Consider the following 14797-nt stretch of genomic DNA (forward strand, 5'->3'; position numbering starts at 1 on the left):
TGTAAACATGTATGTAGTATTATATATGTGTGTTATGATACATGTCTGTAGTATTATATATGTGTGTTATGTAAACATGTATGTAGTATTATATATGTGTGTTATACATGTATGTAGTATTATATATGTGTGTTATGTAAACATGTATGTAGTATTATATATGTGTTTTATCTGTACATGTCCTGTCCCTGTACCCCCTGGAGTAGCATTTGGAGGACCAAAATAATTTTCTTTCATAAGGCTTTCAGTTGTTGGTTTTCATGTGTCATTTGTGAATAGAGGATATGTTATTTACATACAAAACAAATGTGTTGTCCCTATCTGGACATAGAGATGTGTTAAAAAACAACGAAAGTTGTGTTATTTTCAATTATTGCTATTATTATTGTGTAACGAAAAAAAATCAACTTGTTGACACATTTATTTTAAAAGTGTACACTGATCTATGTTCATTAACATGAATTAACTCTCAATATGAAGAATCCATTAAATCAATAATTAGTTCAAATCGTTTACGCCGGTCGGGGAATTTCATGCTTCTCTGCAGAGGAGGATGACAGAAGGTATAATCATGTTTTAAAAGCCTTAATCACACTCACAGGGACAGAAGGAAAAGCAGTAATCATGAGTCCATTGTGAGGAAATTCATATTGTCCAAGACAAACACATACACACACACACACACATTTTTTAGACTACTCTGGTGCCATGGACCCTCTGTGTGTGTGTGTGTGTGTGCAATTACATATAATCAGATTCAGTAACAACAATAGAACCAACAAACAAGTGATTGCAGAAGCATTAATAACAGGCAGCTCCAGGGCCGTGTGTGTGTGTGTCTGTGTGTGTGTGTGTACGTGTGTGTGTGTGTCTGTGTGTGTGTGTGTGTGTGTGTGTGTACGTGTGTGTGTGTGTGTGTCTGTGAACGTGTGTGTGTGTGTCTGTGTGTGTACGTGTGTGTGTGTGTGTCTGTGTGTGTGTGTGTACGTGTCTGTGTGTGTGTGTGTGTCTGTGTGTGTGTGTGTGTGTACGTGTCTGTGTGTGTGTGTGTGTGTGTGTGTGTCTGTGTGTGTACGTGTGTCTGTGTGTGTGTGTGTGTGTGTGTGTGTGTACATGTGTGTGTGTGTGTGTGTGTGTGTGTGTGTGTACGTGTGTGTGTGTGTGTGTGTGTGTGAACGTGTGTGTGTGTGTCTGTGTGTGTGTGTGTGTACGTGTGTGTGTGTGTGTCTGTGTGTGTGTGTGTGTGTGTACGTGTCTGTGTGTGTGTGTGTGTCTGTGTGTGTGTGTGTGTGTGTACGTGTCTGTGTGTGTGTGTGTGTGTGTGTGTGTCTGTGTGTGTACGTGTGTCTGTGTGTGTGTGTGTGTGTGTGTACATGTGTGTGTGTGTGTGTGTGTGTGTGTGTGTGTGTGTGTGTGTGTATGCATTAATATCAGGCAGTACACCTCCTCCTGAGCACCTCCAGGGCATCTCAGTATTCAGCTGCAGCTCCCACTCCCCACAATGCAACTCTATTATTCGCCTGATTTCTCTGCAGGGGTTTACCCACAATGCAACTATTATTCGCCTGATTGTCAATATAACATAAATAACACTCTAGTAAACAACACAACATAAACAACTAGAATATCCATCCAGCCTGTAGGACATACCTGACCTGTGTGTGTGTGTGTGTGTGTGTGTACGGTCCATAACACTGCTATGAGCCTATGACTACAGTACCACTCCATCTCTCATAATTTAATCTAGAATAGCGCTCCATCTCTCATGTGAATCTAGAATAGAGCTCCATCTCTCATAATTTAATCTAGAATAGCGCTCCATCTCTCATGTGAATCTAGAATAGAGCTCCATTTCTCATGTGAATCTAGAATAGCGCTCCATCTCTCATAATTACAGTGCATGAAAATGCACTGTACTGTTCTTCCTAGGCAACAACTTCTTATTATTATTATTCCGCTTACCACTTTTTCCGTACGCTATTTCTCTTGAACAGTTTAACTTAGAAACTTCATTCAAACTTTGTAACGTAGGTATTCAAACGGACAAAGCTGCTATGTCTTTTCAACTTTGAAACTGTTATACTTTTTAAACTATTAAAGAAAAACTTTTTAAAAATCCTTAACATTGCCGATTGTGACATCATAATACGGCCGTTAAGCAATTAGAATCCTATGGCAGGTGTTCAGGCCACCTGCAGCCTCAGACTTTAAGCATACAATCTGGGTCAATTAAGACTACACATCCTATTCAACTGTTTCCTCTGCCCAAAACTGTTTCAAAATAAAAGTCCTCACTACAATAATCCACTGTTAAACAATGTAACCCATTAATCTAATGAACTTTTTACATTCAACTTTTAAACGGTCTACTTTTAAACTATCATTAAACTATCTATCTATTAAACTAGCTATCTATCAACAACTTTTAAACTATCTACATTCAACTTTTAAACTTTTAAACTATATACATTCACTAGCTGTCTATCAACAACTTTTAACTTGTCATCAACTATGTCAACACTTTTCATCAACTATGACTCCTAACCACTGTAGCTAGTTAGCATGTTAGCATTGTTAGCATTTTTAACAAAACTGCTAAAAATGATTAGCTAGGTTAGCTAAGTCACATGGTTAGCATAGTTAGCATGTTAGTTAGCATTTTTAGCAAAACTGCTAAAAATGATTAGCTAAGTTAGCTAAGTAACATGGTTAGCATAGTTAGCATGCTAGCATGTTAACATGTTAGTTAGCATTTTTAGCAGAACTGCTAAAAATGATTAGCTAGGTTAGCTAAGTAACATGAATATCAACATTCATTAAACTGCTAGAAAACGTTAGCTAAGTAACATGGTTAGCAGGTTAGCATTGCTAGCACTACATTAAAACATTAGCTAAGTAGCATGGTTAGCATAGTTAAAAATCTTAGCATAATTGCTAGCAAACATTAGAGCCATTCCAACTTTCAGTTATCGTCAATTATCTACCTATACACAGCCATTAAACTATTTGAATATCAACATTCATTCAACTTTCTGTCTGTCAACAACTTTTAAACTATTTACCTTCAACTTTTAAACGGTCTACTTTTAAACTATCATTAAACTATCTATTAAACTAGCTGTCTATCAACAACTTTTAAACTATCTACTGTCTATCAACAACTTTTAAACTATCTACATTCAGCTTTTAAGCAGTCTACTTTTAAACTATCAACTTTTATTAAGCTATGCAACCACCATGTCTATCCTAGCATCACCGTAGTAACCATCTCTGTATTATCTGTTTTAACTATACATGATATTTTACATCACAACTTTAGCATTTTCATGCACTGGTAATTCCTTGGATTCTAGTTAAATCTAGAATAGCGCTCCATCTCTCATGTGAATCTAGAATAGCGTTCCATCTCTCATGTGAATCTAGAATAGCGCTCCATCTCTCATAATTTAATCTAGAATAGCGCTCCATCTCTCATGTGAATCTAGAATAGCGCTCCATCTCTCATGTGAATCTAGAGTAGCGCTCCATCTCTTATTTGAATCTAGAATAGCGCTCCATCTGTCATTTGTTTGGTGTTGACTTGTCCACATGTAGCGTTATAACTCAAGAAGTGGTGACTGCCATCAATGTCATCCGGAAACCTAAATGTATTAAAACACCTTCTGCGGCAGAGTTTAGATTGATAGCGCAAGGCTTCCGTGACAAAGTGAAATTCCCTCAGGTTGTTGGTGCTATAGATGGTACTCATATAAAAGTTTAAGAGTGGAGGTGCCGTTGTTGACTCTGGGCGATTCGGCTCATCCTCTACTCTCGTGGTTAATGAAGCCATACCCTGAGGGTATAGGAGTAACACCAGATCCAGTAGATTTCAACCGTCGCATGGGAAACGGGTACTGGGGTTGGCATGGAAACTCGGTACAGAGGAATTTGTCCATATCATACCGTGGGAACCTGTCCCTTTCCTCCCCACTTCTATTAAGGCGGTCCCACGTCTTCACGTAAAGTCGCCTACGTTTTTCTGCACTGGTCCACAGAGCGGTTGAAGCCACAATCCTTTAAGCGATCGCTAAACACTTTAAACACAATACTGTTTTTGTGGGTGTTATCCAACATAGAGGATATCTCCTCGTCGGCCCAGTTCATGTCAATTAAGTGTTTTTAACCTCTTCGGAGCTCCAGGTCAGACCCCTGTTTGCCATCTTGGTAGCTAGTGAAAGTTTATTAGCATACAGGTAGCTGCACTTTGTCTGTCTAGTTTAACGTTATGCTAAAGAACTTTGCTTGGTTCGTTAACGTTTTTTTTTTTCAATATTATATTCTGGAAAACGTAATTCCATACACAAGCGCCAAATAGCCCAGTTCAGCACATGGACTGTATATATAGAACTGTACTAGGCCACTAGTTCTATACAGGCAATGGTTTAGCACATTAGCAGCCTAACAGGTTAGCACACATTCCAAACCAATAGCTGTCAGCCAACTGTTTATCCAATTTATGCTATTTATTCCAAATGCATTCAATCTCTCTGGTGAGCTTTATTTGAGCATAGCTAGAAAATGGCTTGACAAATAACATGTGATTTATCTGGGCATACAAAGGCTTGACAAATACAAAAAACATGTTACGATGCGTGCACTAAAATGTAAGCACAAGAGAGTTGTTCCGCTACACTGGGCCGACTGCTTTCTCACTGAAAACACACCGCTCTGGAGTTTGATTGGAAATGAGCCGAGACCACTTCCTCCAGGCACTCTCGGCCCGTTTGTTTTGTTCAGAAAAGAGCGATTGCTGCTTTCACATAATACCTCAAACGGAACTTTGGGGGAAATGCTCTATGTTCCGATTCAAAGAGCCAGGTGTGAAAGCGCCCCATGTGAGGCTCACCCTGTGCCCAGTTCACGCCATCATCTCTTATGGTCCCCATGTGTGGTAGCCCACCCTGTGCCCAGTTCACGCCATCATCTCTTATGGTCCCCATCACTCTCTCTATTCCTGTTGGTCTCTCCTGTCTAAACTGTTTCTGTTCTTCCTCCTCTTTTTCCCTAATTCTCCTGCTCCTCTTCAGCTCTCTCTCTCTCTCTCTCTTCCCCCTGCCTAGTGGCATTGTTCCTCTCTCTCTCTCTCTCTTCCCCCTGCCTAGTGGCATTGTTCCTCTCTCTGTCTCTCTCTGTATTATTCTGTCGTTCACTTGACATTCAGTGGTTATTGATGGTGTGTCGGTGCTGGAGGTACGTGTGCCCTTTGGACTGGGCGAAGCGTCTCACAGATGACCGATAAATGAAAATATCAGCAGGGGCAGATCGATTTCATCGCCGGGGCAACGGGAATGACCACATGTCAGCCACACTGCCATTGTTTGGCTTTCTCTCCACACCTAGATACCTCTCTCTCACACACACACACACACACACCTCCAGCATTGCCATCTCTCTCTCCCTCACACACACACCAGCATACACACCTCCAGCATTGCCATCTCTCTCTCCCTCACACACGCACAAGCAAGGCAAGGCGAGGCAATTTATTTATATAGCGCATTTCATACCCCAGGTAGACACAATGTGCTTTACATAGCTAAGGCATTACCTCAAATAAAAGTAAACAGGTGTAAAACATATCACAAGTATAAAATATATCAGAGTAGTAGAATAAGTAAAAACAATAAAAGCAATAAAAATAAATTAAAAACAGGAAAAAGCCATAGAGAAGAGGGTGGTCTTCAAGTGGGTTTTAAAAGTGGCAATGGTTGGAGCAGTCTTAACTCATTGAATGCCAATCTGTTTTCGGAAGCTTTGTCCTAGAGTGCCAGCAATCTAGACCATTGTTGATGATTTTTGTACAGCCACAGCATATTCTGTGTTATAGCTACGAACACATACAATGTTCCTGAGAAATCCCAAGCTAAACAGTGGCTAGTTTTCATCAAAATCGCTGTTTTTTTTCTAGAAATGGAGATATATCGTCTTTCATGAAATATGAAGTGTTGCTGTAAACTTTCCGGGAAGTGATCAGCGAGACCTGGCGAGACTGCCACCTAGTGATAGACCCACAAAAAAGGCCTGGTTTTGAGCTGACGTGGATGCGTCACTGATTCGACCCAAAGCGGCAAACTTTGGCTTTGAAGTTATGATAAAATGTCCAGATGTGCGTTTTCATGAGTTTTCGATCGTCATATATTTCATTTCCATTCATCACAGAATCACAAAATCACATATAAGGTGTGTTAGAGTGTCTAGAGATATTACGTTTTTGGCACTCAACGAATTAATGTGCTCAGGGAGTTTGTTCCATATCTGGACTGCATGGTAGCTAAAAGCAGCTTCACCCTGTTTGGTGCGAGTAGAAGGTATGCATAATACCTGGCTTTTCTGTGATTTAAGAGGTCTGAGGGGGATGTAAAATTTAAACATGTCTGATATATATGTTGGCCCCATCCCATGCAGTGCTTTAAAAACCAGTAGCAGTTAAAATCTATCCTAAAAGAAACTGCCAGCCAATGCAGGGACTTAAGTATAGGGGTGATATGTTCTCTTCTGCTTGTCTTTGTTAGGACTCGTGCTGCAGCGTTTTGAACTAATTGAAGTTGTCTAATTGTCTTTTTTGGGAGTCCTGTGAAGAGCCCGTTGCAATAGTCTAGCCAGCTTGAGATAAAAGCATGGACAAGCTTTTCAGCTTGGCAATGTTTTTCAGGTGATAAAATGATGTCTTAGTTAGAGCTCTCATATGATCATTAAAGTTGAGGCACACACACCTCCAGCATTGCAACCTCTCTCTCTCTCTCTCACACACACACACCTTCAGCATTGCAACCTCTCTCTCTCTCACACACACACACCTCCAGCATTGCAACCTCTCTCTCTTTCTCTCACACACACACACACCTCCAGCATTGCAACCTCTCTCTCACACACACACACACCTCCAGCATTGCAACCTCTCTCTCTCTCTCACACACACCTCCAACATTGCAACCTCTCTCTCTCACACACACACACACCTCTAGCATTGTGACTTCTCTCTCTCTCACAGGGTGCAGTGTTGTTAGGTGTTGTTTGGTGTCAGGGTGCAGTGTTGTTGGGTGTTGTTAGGTGTCGGTGCAGTGTTGTTAGGTGTCAGGATGCAGTGTTGTTAGGTGTTTTTTGGTGTCAGGGTGCAGAGTTGTTAGGTGTCAGGGTGCAGTGTTGTTAGGTGTCAGGGTGCAGTGTTGTTAGGTGTTTTTTGGTGTCAGGGTGCAGTGTTGTTAGGTGTCAGGGTGCAGTGTTGTTAGGTGTTGTTAGGTGTCAGGGTGCAGTGTTGTTAGGTGTCAGGGTGCAGTGTTGTTGGGTGTTTGTTGTCAGGGTGCAGTGTTGTTAGGTGTCAGGGTGCAGTGTTGTTAGGTGTTGTTAGGTGTCAGGGTGCAGTGTTGTTAGGTGTCAGGGTGCAGTGTTGTTAGGTGTTGTTAGGTGTCAGGGTGCAGTGTTTTTAGGTGTCAGGGTGCAGTGTTGTTGGGTGTTGTTTGGTGTCAGGGTGCAGTGTTGTTAGGTGATTTTTGGTGCTGTTAGGTGTCAGGGTTGTTACCACATGTATCTGGTTGCAAGGTTGGGAGAGGTGACTTCTCCACAGGCTTTTTCCCTGTCGTCTGGGCAGCCTGATATCTGACTTTTTGACTGCCCTGCTGGCCACACTGGGCATTACAGGCTGTGTGGTCTTCGTACCTTTGATGATCATGTGTTCTGGCAAGATCCTGTTTCCATCCTCACACCTGTTGTGTCACTTCCTGTTTTACAGCCTTCATGACGACCATAAACTCGGAGGAGCCGACTCAGAAAGTGTGTTTTAATTTAGTGATCAGTGACCTTGCCTATTTAAGTAATGAGAGTGAGGTTGGCCGCTTGTTGTGTTGTTGCAAGGGAGGCCGCCGGGGTTGGAGAGCATGATTGGGACATCAAGTCAGGTACTTCAGGGCTGCAGGCTGGCCAGCAGCCAGACCAATGGATACCTTGTCTTAGCTGAATTACTGAAGCAGGTGTGGGCCTGGTTAGTACTTGGATGGGAGACCTCCTTGGAAAACTAGGTTGCTGCTGGAAGTGGTGTTGGTGGGTGGCCAGTAGGTGGCACTCTTCCCTCTGGCCAAAAAAAAAAAGATCGATCCCAATGCCCCAGTGCTGTGATGGGGACACTGCACTGTAGGAGATGCCGTCCTTCGGATGAGATGTTAAACCGAGGTCCTGACTCACTGTGGTCATTAAAGATTCCATGGCACTTATCGTAAAGAGTAGGGGGTTCCCCGGTGTCCTGGCTAAATTCCCAACCTGGCTCATTCAATCTGGCCCCCTAATCATCCCCCACTGTAATTGGCTCATTCACTCTCTACCTCAAGCTGGTGTGTGGTGAGCGTTCTGACGCATAATGGCTGCCGTGCATCACCCAGGTGGGTGCTACACATTGGTGGTGGTTACTAGTGAGGTCCCCCCATCCATGTGTTGTAAAGCGACCTTGGGTACCATGAAAGGCGCTATATAAGTCGAAGGTATTATTATTATTATTATTATTAGAAGAGTTCTGCATGAGTCTCCAAGCCAGGGGCGCTGCTAGAACATTTGGGCCCTATGACAGACAATAAGTCTATATATAGAATGATCAGGGGGGCTCTGTCAGTGCCCCTGTCAGTGCTGGGCCCTTAGAATTGTCCTAACTCCACCCCCCTAGCGGCACCCCTGCTCTGAGCTTAAAATCCGACCCGACTTTGCATTCAAGTAATTATTCCTCTATCGGAGGTCAGAATTTCTGTATATCCAACGTCTCATGAAGGCAGCATCTCACTGTTTCTGTTCATTATCCAAATTGCTTTAATTTCACCCTTGTTGTTTTGGTTGTAGTTTGTGTTTGTTCATACAGCCATGCTGCTCCATTTGACTTTGTATCCAAAGGCAACATAAATAATGTGACATCACGATGTTGTACTCGGGTCCAGCTGCCCTGCATTGGGACATCTCTGGCATCTTTGGCCTTCCAGAGAGCAACAGCAGTCTACGACCTCATAGCAGTCTACGACCTCATAGCAGTCTACGACATAGCAGTCTAATACCTCATAGCAGTCTACAACCTCATAGCAGTCTACAACCTCATAGCAGTCTACGACATAGCAGTCTAATACCTCATAGCAGTCTACAACCTCATAGCAGTCTACAACCTCATAGCAGTCTACAACCTCATAGCAGTCCACGACCTTATAGCAGTCTACAACCTCATAGCAGTCTACGACCTCATAGCAGTCTACGACCTCATAGCAGTCTTCGACATAAAGCTCATTCTGCGCAGATCTGGCTGAACATGATGCATGCTGGACTTTTGCACACTGTCTGTGTGTGTTCATCTCGCGAACAACACATTCTGTCAGATCTGCATGAAGTCGAATGAGCCTATTGATGTTGGATTCTATATCTTTGGTCTATGACATGATCTCCTCTCTGTTGTCATGGTGAATGAGCCTATTGATGTTGGATTCTATATCTATAGTCTATGACATGATCTCCTCTCTGTTGTCATGGTGACTAGATACACTTTACAGTGTCACACCAGATCAACATAAAGTTTTCAGTACTTACCCAAGGTCCTTCTGCCATTTTTCAATCTTTGCAAGACCTTTGACGTTTTGTTCCATACGCTGGGTTCTTATCAAAAGACTCAAGGGTGTTTATGTACGTGCAGTGTGTGTGTGTGTGTGTGTATGGGGACAGTAAAAGCGGTGACTTATGATGAAAGGTTGAATGGTGAGCACTGTGGCGTGTTTAAGATGCCTTCCCAGCATCCTTCACTGTGAGCTACTTGGCTGAATCTCATTCTCTCCCTGGCAAAGCCTTAACTGACATCCACTGATAAGAGATTGAGAAACTATTAGAGCTCAACATGAGAGACTATAAGAGCTCAACATGAGAGACTATAAAGAGGCTATACGCTCATGAAAGACTATAAGAGCTCAACATGAGAGACTATAAAGAGGCTATACGAGCTCAACATGAGAGACTATAAAGAGGCTATACGAGCTCAACATGAGAGACTATAAGAGCTCAACATGAGAGACTATAAAGAGGCTATACGAGCTCAACATGAGAGACTATAAGAGCTCAACATGAGAGACTATAAAGAGGCTATACGAGCTCAACATGAGAGACTATAAAGAGGCTATACGAGCTCAACATGAGAGGCTATAAAGAGGCTATACGAGCTCAACATGAGACTGTAAAGAGGCTATAAGAGCTCAACATGATAGGCTATAAAGAGGCTATACGAGCTCAACATGAGAGGCTATAAAGAGGCTATACGAGCTCAACATGAGACTGTAAAGAGGCTATAAGAGCTCAACATGATAGGCTATAAGAGCTCAACATGCTAATAACAGGAATGTGATAGCATCTGTGACATAGGCTGTGTCTGAAACAATAAAAATCCTACCTTCTAAGATAGCGTTTGGTGGCAGCAAGGCATCGAGGCCTGTCCAAATCACATATTGGTATAAAATGCTGCCTTGTAAGATACCTTCGTTTTCACATATTTGATCTAATTAATTTAATTATGAGCAGTTGTTGATAACTGGAAGTTGAACGTTACGTTATTCTGCTTTCTGGTATCCTGGCAACGGCATTCTGTTGAACGTTACGTTAATTCTGCTATTCTGCAAGGAAACAGATGGTGATATTGGCCAATCGGATGCCACAATCCATAAACTCTGAGTATGTGGTGAAAACAGAGTTTTCGTGTGGACTAAAGGATTGTGAAAGGCTTAAAAAAAATCAGTGTTTAAAAATGACCTGGCTAGGTGTGGACATGGTCAAAGCTCATAGCTGTTCATAGTACCTTGATGCCTGCTACGGCAAGTGATTCGCTAGACAGCTGAGGGCCTTCCGTTTCGGACACAGCCATATTGTTAAATTGACACCACCATAAACACTATTCGGTAAAAACATTTCCGTTTCATGGGCTTACGCTTAACAGGCTCCTAGGCCTGTTTACATGTGTTAATGCTGCCAGTGGTTTTTGCCATGTTCCAGAGGGTTTATGCACTGTAGTGAGATTTGAGAGGTCAACAAACAGTCACTGCTGTTAGCTGGCAGTTGAGGGTAGCTTATTAATTGCTGAACTTGCCCGGCATCTTGAAGGTAAAAGCTGCCACCAGCAATGCCAACGACACAATGCCAACGACGCAATGCCAACGACGCACACAATGCATGCCGTTAGCCCAGAGGTGGGCAAACTACGGCCCGTGGGTCAGATCCGGCCCGCCACACACTTTAATCCGGCCCGCCACACACTTTAATCCGGCCCGCGGGTCAGATCCGGCCCGCCACACACTTTAATCCGGCCCGTGGGTCAGATCCGGCCCGCCACACACTTTAATCCGGCCCGCGGGTCAGATCCGGCCCGCCACACACTTTAATCCGGCTTGCAAAGCATTTAATTAGGTTATCAAAGGCTGCTCGCGATTTGTTGACGTTTTGGTTAGCTTTACTGCAAACTGCTCTTCACTCTTCTTAGAGAATGTTTACAATGTCAATGTCAAAACAACATGTCACATAAGGGTGACACTTTTTGGGTCCTCTCTCTGTCTCCATTGCAGCAGATCTGACTTGAACGTTACGCCATTTAATTGGGAACACGTCTGAGCACGCACGTGAGGGAGAGAGAGAGAGAGAGAGAGAGAGCGCGACAGGTTCCAGCTGACTTGAAATTGTTGATAATTGATAAAAGGAAATCATGAAGGCAACAGTAGTTCCCAATAATAAACTGTGAGAAGGCACATTATAAGAACGAGTAATGATCTTAAAGTGACAGTGCACCATTTATAATTGAGTTGAACAGCGTCAAATTAGCAGTATTTCTTATGAAATTAATATTTCAAAACAAAATGACTTTGCCATTATTATGGGCAATATTCAATACCCAATGTGGCCCTTGAGAGCCACACCCCTGCGTTAGCCCATCGCTGAACTCAAAGTGAATGAGATGCGCCCAGCACGTGAGCAGCTAGTGAGTGAATGACAAGGTACCATGAGTTCGGTGTGTGTGTGTGTGTGTGCATGCATGCATGTGTGTGTGTGTGTTCGTGTGTCATGTGGGTACCATGAGCCCGGTGTCATGCTAACCGCTAACCGCTAGCAGCTGAGAGCAGTGGCCGCCAGAGTTCCAATCATTGACGCAGAGAGCATGTGCAGAGTAGATCACATAGAACTTCTTTAGTGGACAGCTTTCATCAATAAAACATATTATACTGTGAAATTAGACAACATACACAAAAAGACAACACATAGGCTTTCGTGAAAATGTGTAAACAACAACACAATACATACAACAACAGAAGGCAATAATGCGAACCATGTACATGAGTCATTAGTGTTGGGTGATGTCTCCCCGTGACTAACCCTAAACCTCCTATCAACCTCCTACACACACACACACACACACAACCCCCCCCCCCCCCCACACACACACACACACACACACACTAGTCATTAGTGTTGGGTGATGTCTCCCCGTGACTAACCCTAAACCTCCTATCAACCTCCTACACACACACACACACATAACCCCCCCCCCCCACACACACACACTAGTCATTAGTGTTGGGTGATGTCTCCCCGTGACTAACCCTAAACCTCCTATCATCTAACGTCCTATCAGATCGACCAGCGGGCAGCAGTGACCTGTTATGAGACGAAGAGGAAAAGAACAGGAGGGCTGGTCATTCTGTCATGTTAACATCCGTCCCAGGAGGGCTGGTCACTCTGTCATGTTAACAGGAGGGCTGGTCACTCTGTCATGTTAACATCTGTCCCAGGAGGGCTGGTCACTCTGTCATGTTAACATCCGTCCCAGGAGGGCTGGTCATTCTGTCATGTTAACAGGAGGGCTGGTCATTCTGTCATGTTAACAGGAGGGCTGGTCATTCTGTCATGTTAACATCCGTCCCAGGAGGGCTGGTCATTCTGTCATGTTAACAGGAGGGCTGGTCATTCTGTCATGTTAACATCCGTCCCAGGAGGGCTGGTCATTCTGTCATGTTAACATCCGTCCCAGGAGGGCTGGTCACTCTGTCATGTTAACAGGAGGGCTGGTCACTCTGTCATGTTAACATCTGTCCCAGGAGGGCTGGTCACTCTGTCATGTTAACATCCGTCCCAGGAGGGCTGGTCATTCTGTCATGTTAACAGGAGGGCTGGTCATTCTGTCATGTTAACAGGAGGGCTGGTCATTCTGTCATGTTAACATCCGTCCCAGGAGGGCTGGTCACTCTGTCATGTTAACAGGAGGGCTGGTCACTCTGTCATGTTAACATCTGTCCCAGGAGGGCTGGTCACTCTGTCATGTTAACATCCGTCCCAGGAGGGCTGGTCATTCTGTCATGTTAACAGGAGGGCTGGTCATTCTGTCATGTTAACAGGAGGGCTGGTCATTCTGTCATGTTAACAGGAGGGCTGGTCATTCTGTCATGTTAACATCCGTCCCAGGAGGGCTGGTCATTCTGTCATGTTAACAGGAGGGCTGGTCATTCTGTCATGTTAACATCCGTCCCAGGAGGGCTGGTCATTCTGTCATGTTAACATCCGTCCCAGGAGGGCTGGTCACTCTGTCATGTTAACAGGAGGGCTGGTCACTCTGTCATGTTAACATCTGTCCCAGGAGGGCTGGTCACTCTGTCATGTTAACATCCGTCCCAGGAGGGCTGGTCATTCTGTCATGTTAACAGGAGGGCTGGTCATTCTGTCATGTTAACAGGAGGGCTGGTCATTCTGTCATGTTAACATCCGTCCCAGGAGGGCTGGTCATTCTGTCATGTTAACAGGAGGGCTGGTCATTCTGTCATGTTAACATCCGTCCCAGGAGGGCTGGTCATTCTGTCATGTTAACATCCGTCCCAGGAGGGCTGGTCACTCTGTCATGTTAACAGGAGGGCTGGTCATTCTGTCATGTTAACAGGAGGGCTGGTCACTCTGTCATGTTAACATCCGTCCCGCTGTGACCAGAAGTCAGCCGAGTCAGACCAGTGTGTGTGTGTGTGTGTGTGTGTGTGTGTGTGTGTGAGTGTGTGTGTGTGTGTGTGTGTGTGTGTGTGTGTGTGTGTGCGCTGGAGGCATTGTTACTGGAATGAAGCAAAGGAGAGGAGAGTGTGGTGCCTCAGGCCTGTATGTCCATGTCTGGCCATGTACACCATGGCTCTATGTGGAGGTCACACACACACTCACACACACACACACCCAGAGACTGGTCAGAGGGGCCGAGTGCAGGTGTCCATGTCCGTCACAGTTTGGTGTGGAAGTCCTCCCATGATGCACTTGGCCTGCAGCCATCTCCAGAGCGAGGAGAGCAAAGAAGTGAATGACCACACGGAGCAGAGGACAGAGCAGAGCAGAGCAGAGCAGAGCAGAGCAGAGCAGAGCAGAGGACAGAGCAGAGCAGAGCAGAGCAGAGGACAGAGCAGAGCAGAGCAGAGCAGAGCAGAGCAGAGCAGAGCAGAGGACAGAGCAGAGCAGAGCAGAGCAGAGCAGAGCAGAGCAGAGCAGAGGAGAGGACAGCAGAGCAGAGCAGAGCAGAGGAGAATGGAAGAGAAGAGAAGAGAAGAAGATAAAAAAGAGGAGAAGAGAAGAGAAGAGAAGAAAAGAGAAGAGAAGAGGAGAAGATAAAAGAGAAGAGAAGAGAAGAGAAGAGAAGAGAAGAAAAGAGGAGAAGATAAAAGAGAAGAGAAGAGCCTTCTTCCCAAGATGCACTGGGCCTTCCTTACACAGTTTCCACACAGCGAAAAGCTACTCCTGAGATGACCAA

Source organism: Alosa pseudoharengus, unplaced genomic scaffold, assembly GCF_046254945.1.
Source record: "Alosa pseudoharengus isolate Yale_2024_CS ecotype anadromous, Long Island Sound unplaced genomic scaffold, YU_APseudo_1.1 YU_APseudo_1.1_scf_15, whole genome shotgun sequence".
Classification (NCBI taxonomy): domain Eukaryota; kingdom Metazoa; phylum Chordata; class Actinopteri; order Clupeiformes; family Clupeidae; genus Alosa; species Alosa pseudoharengus.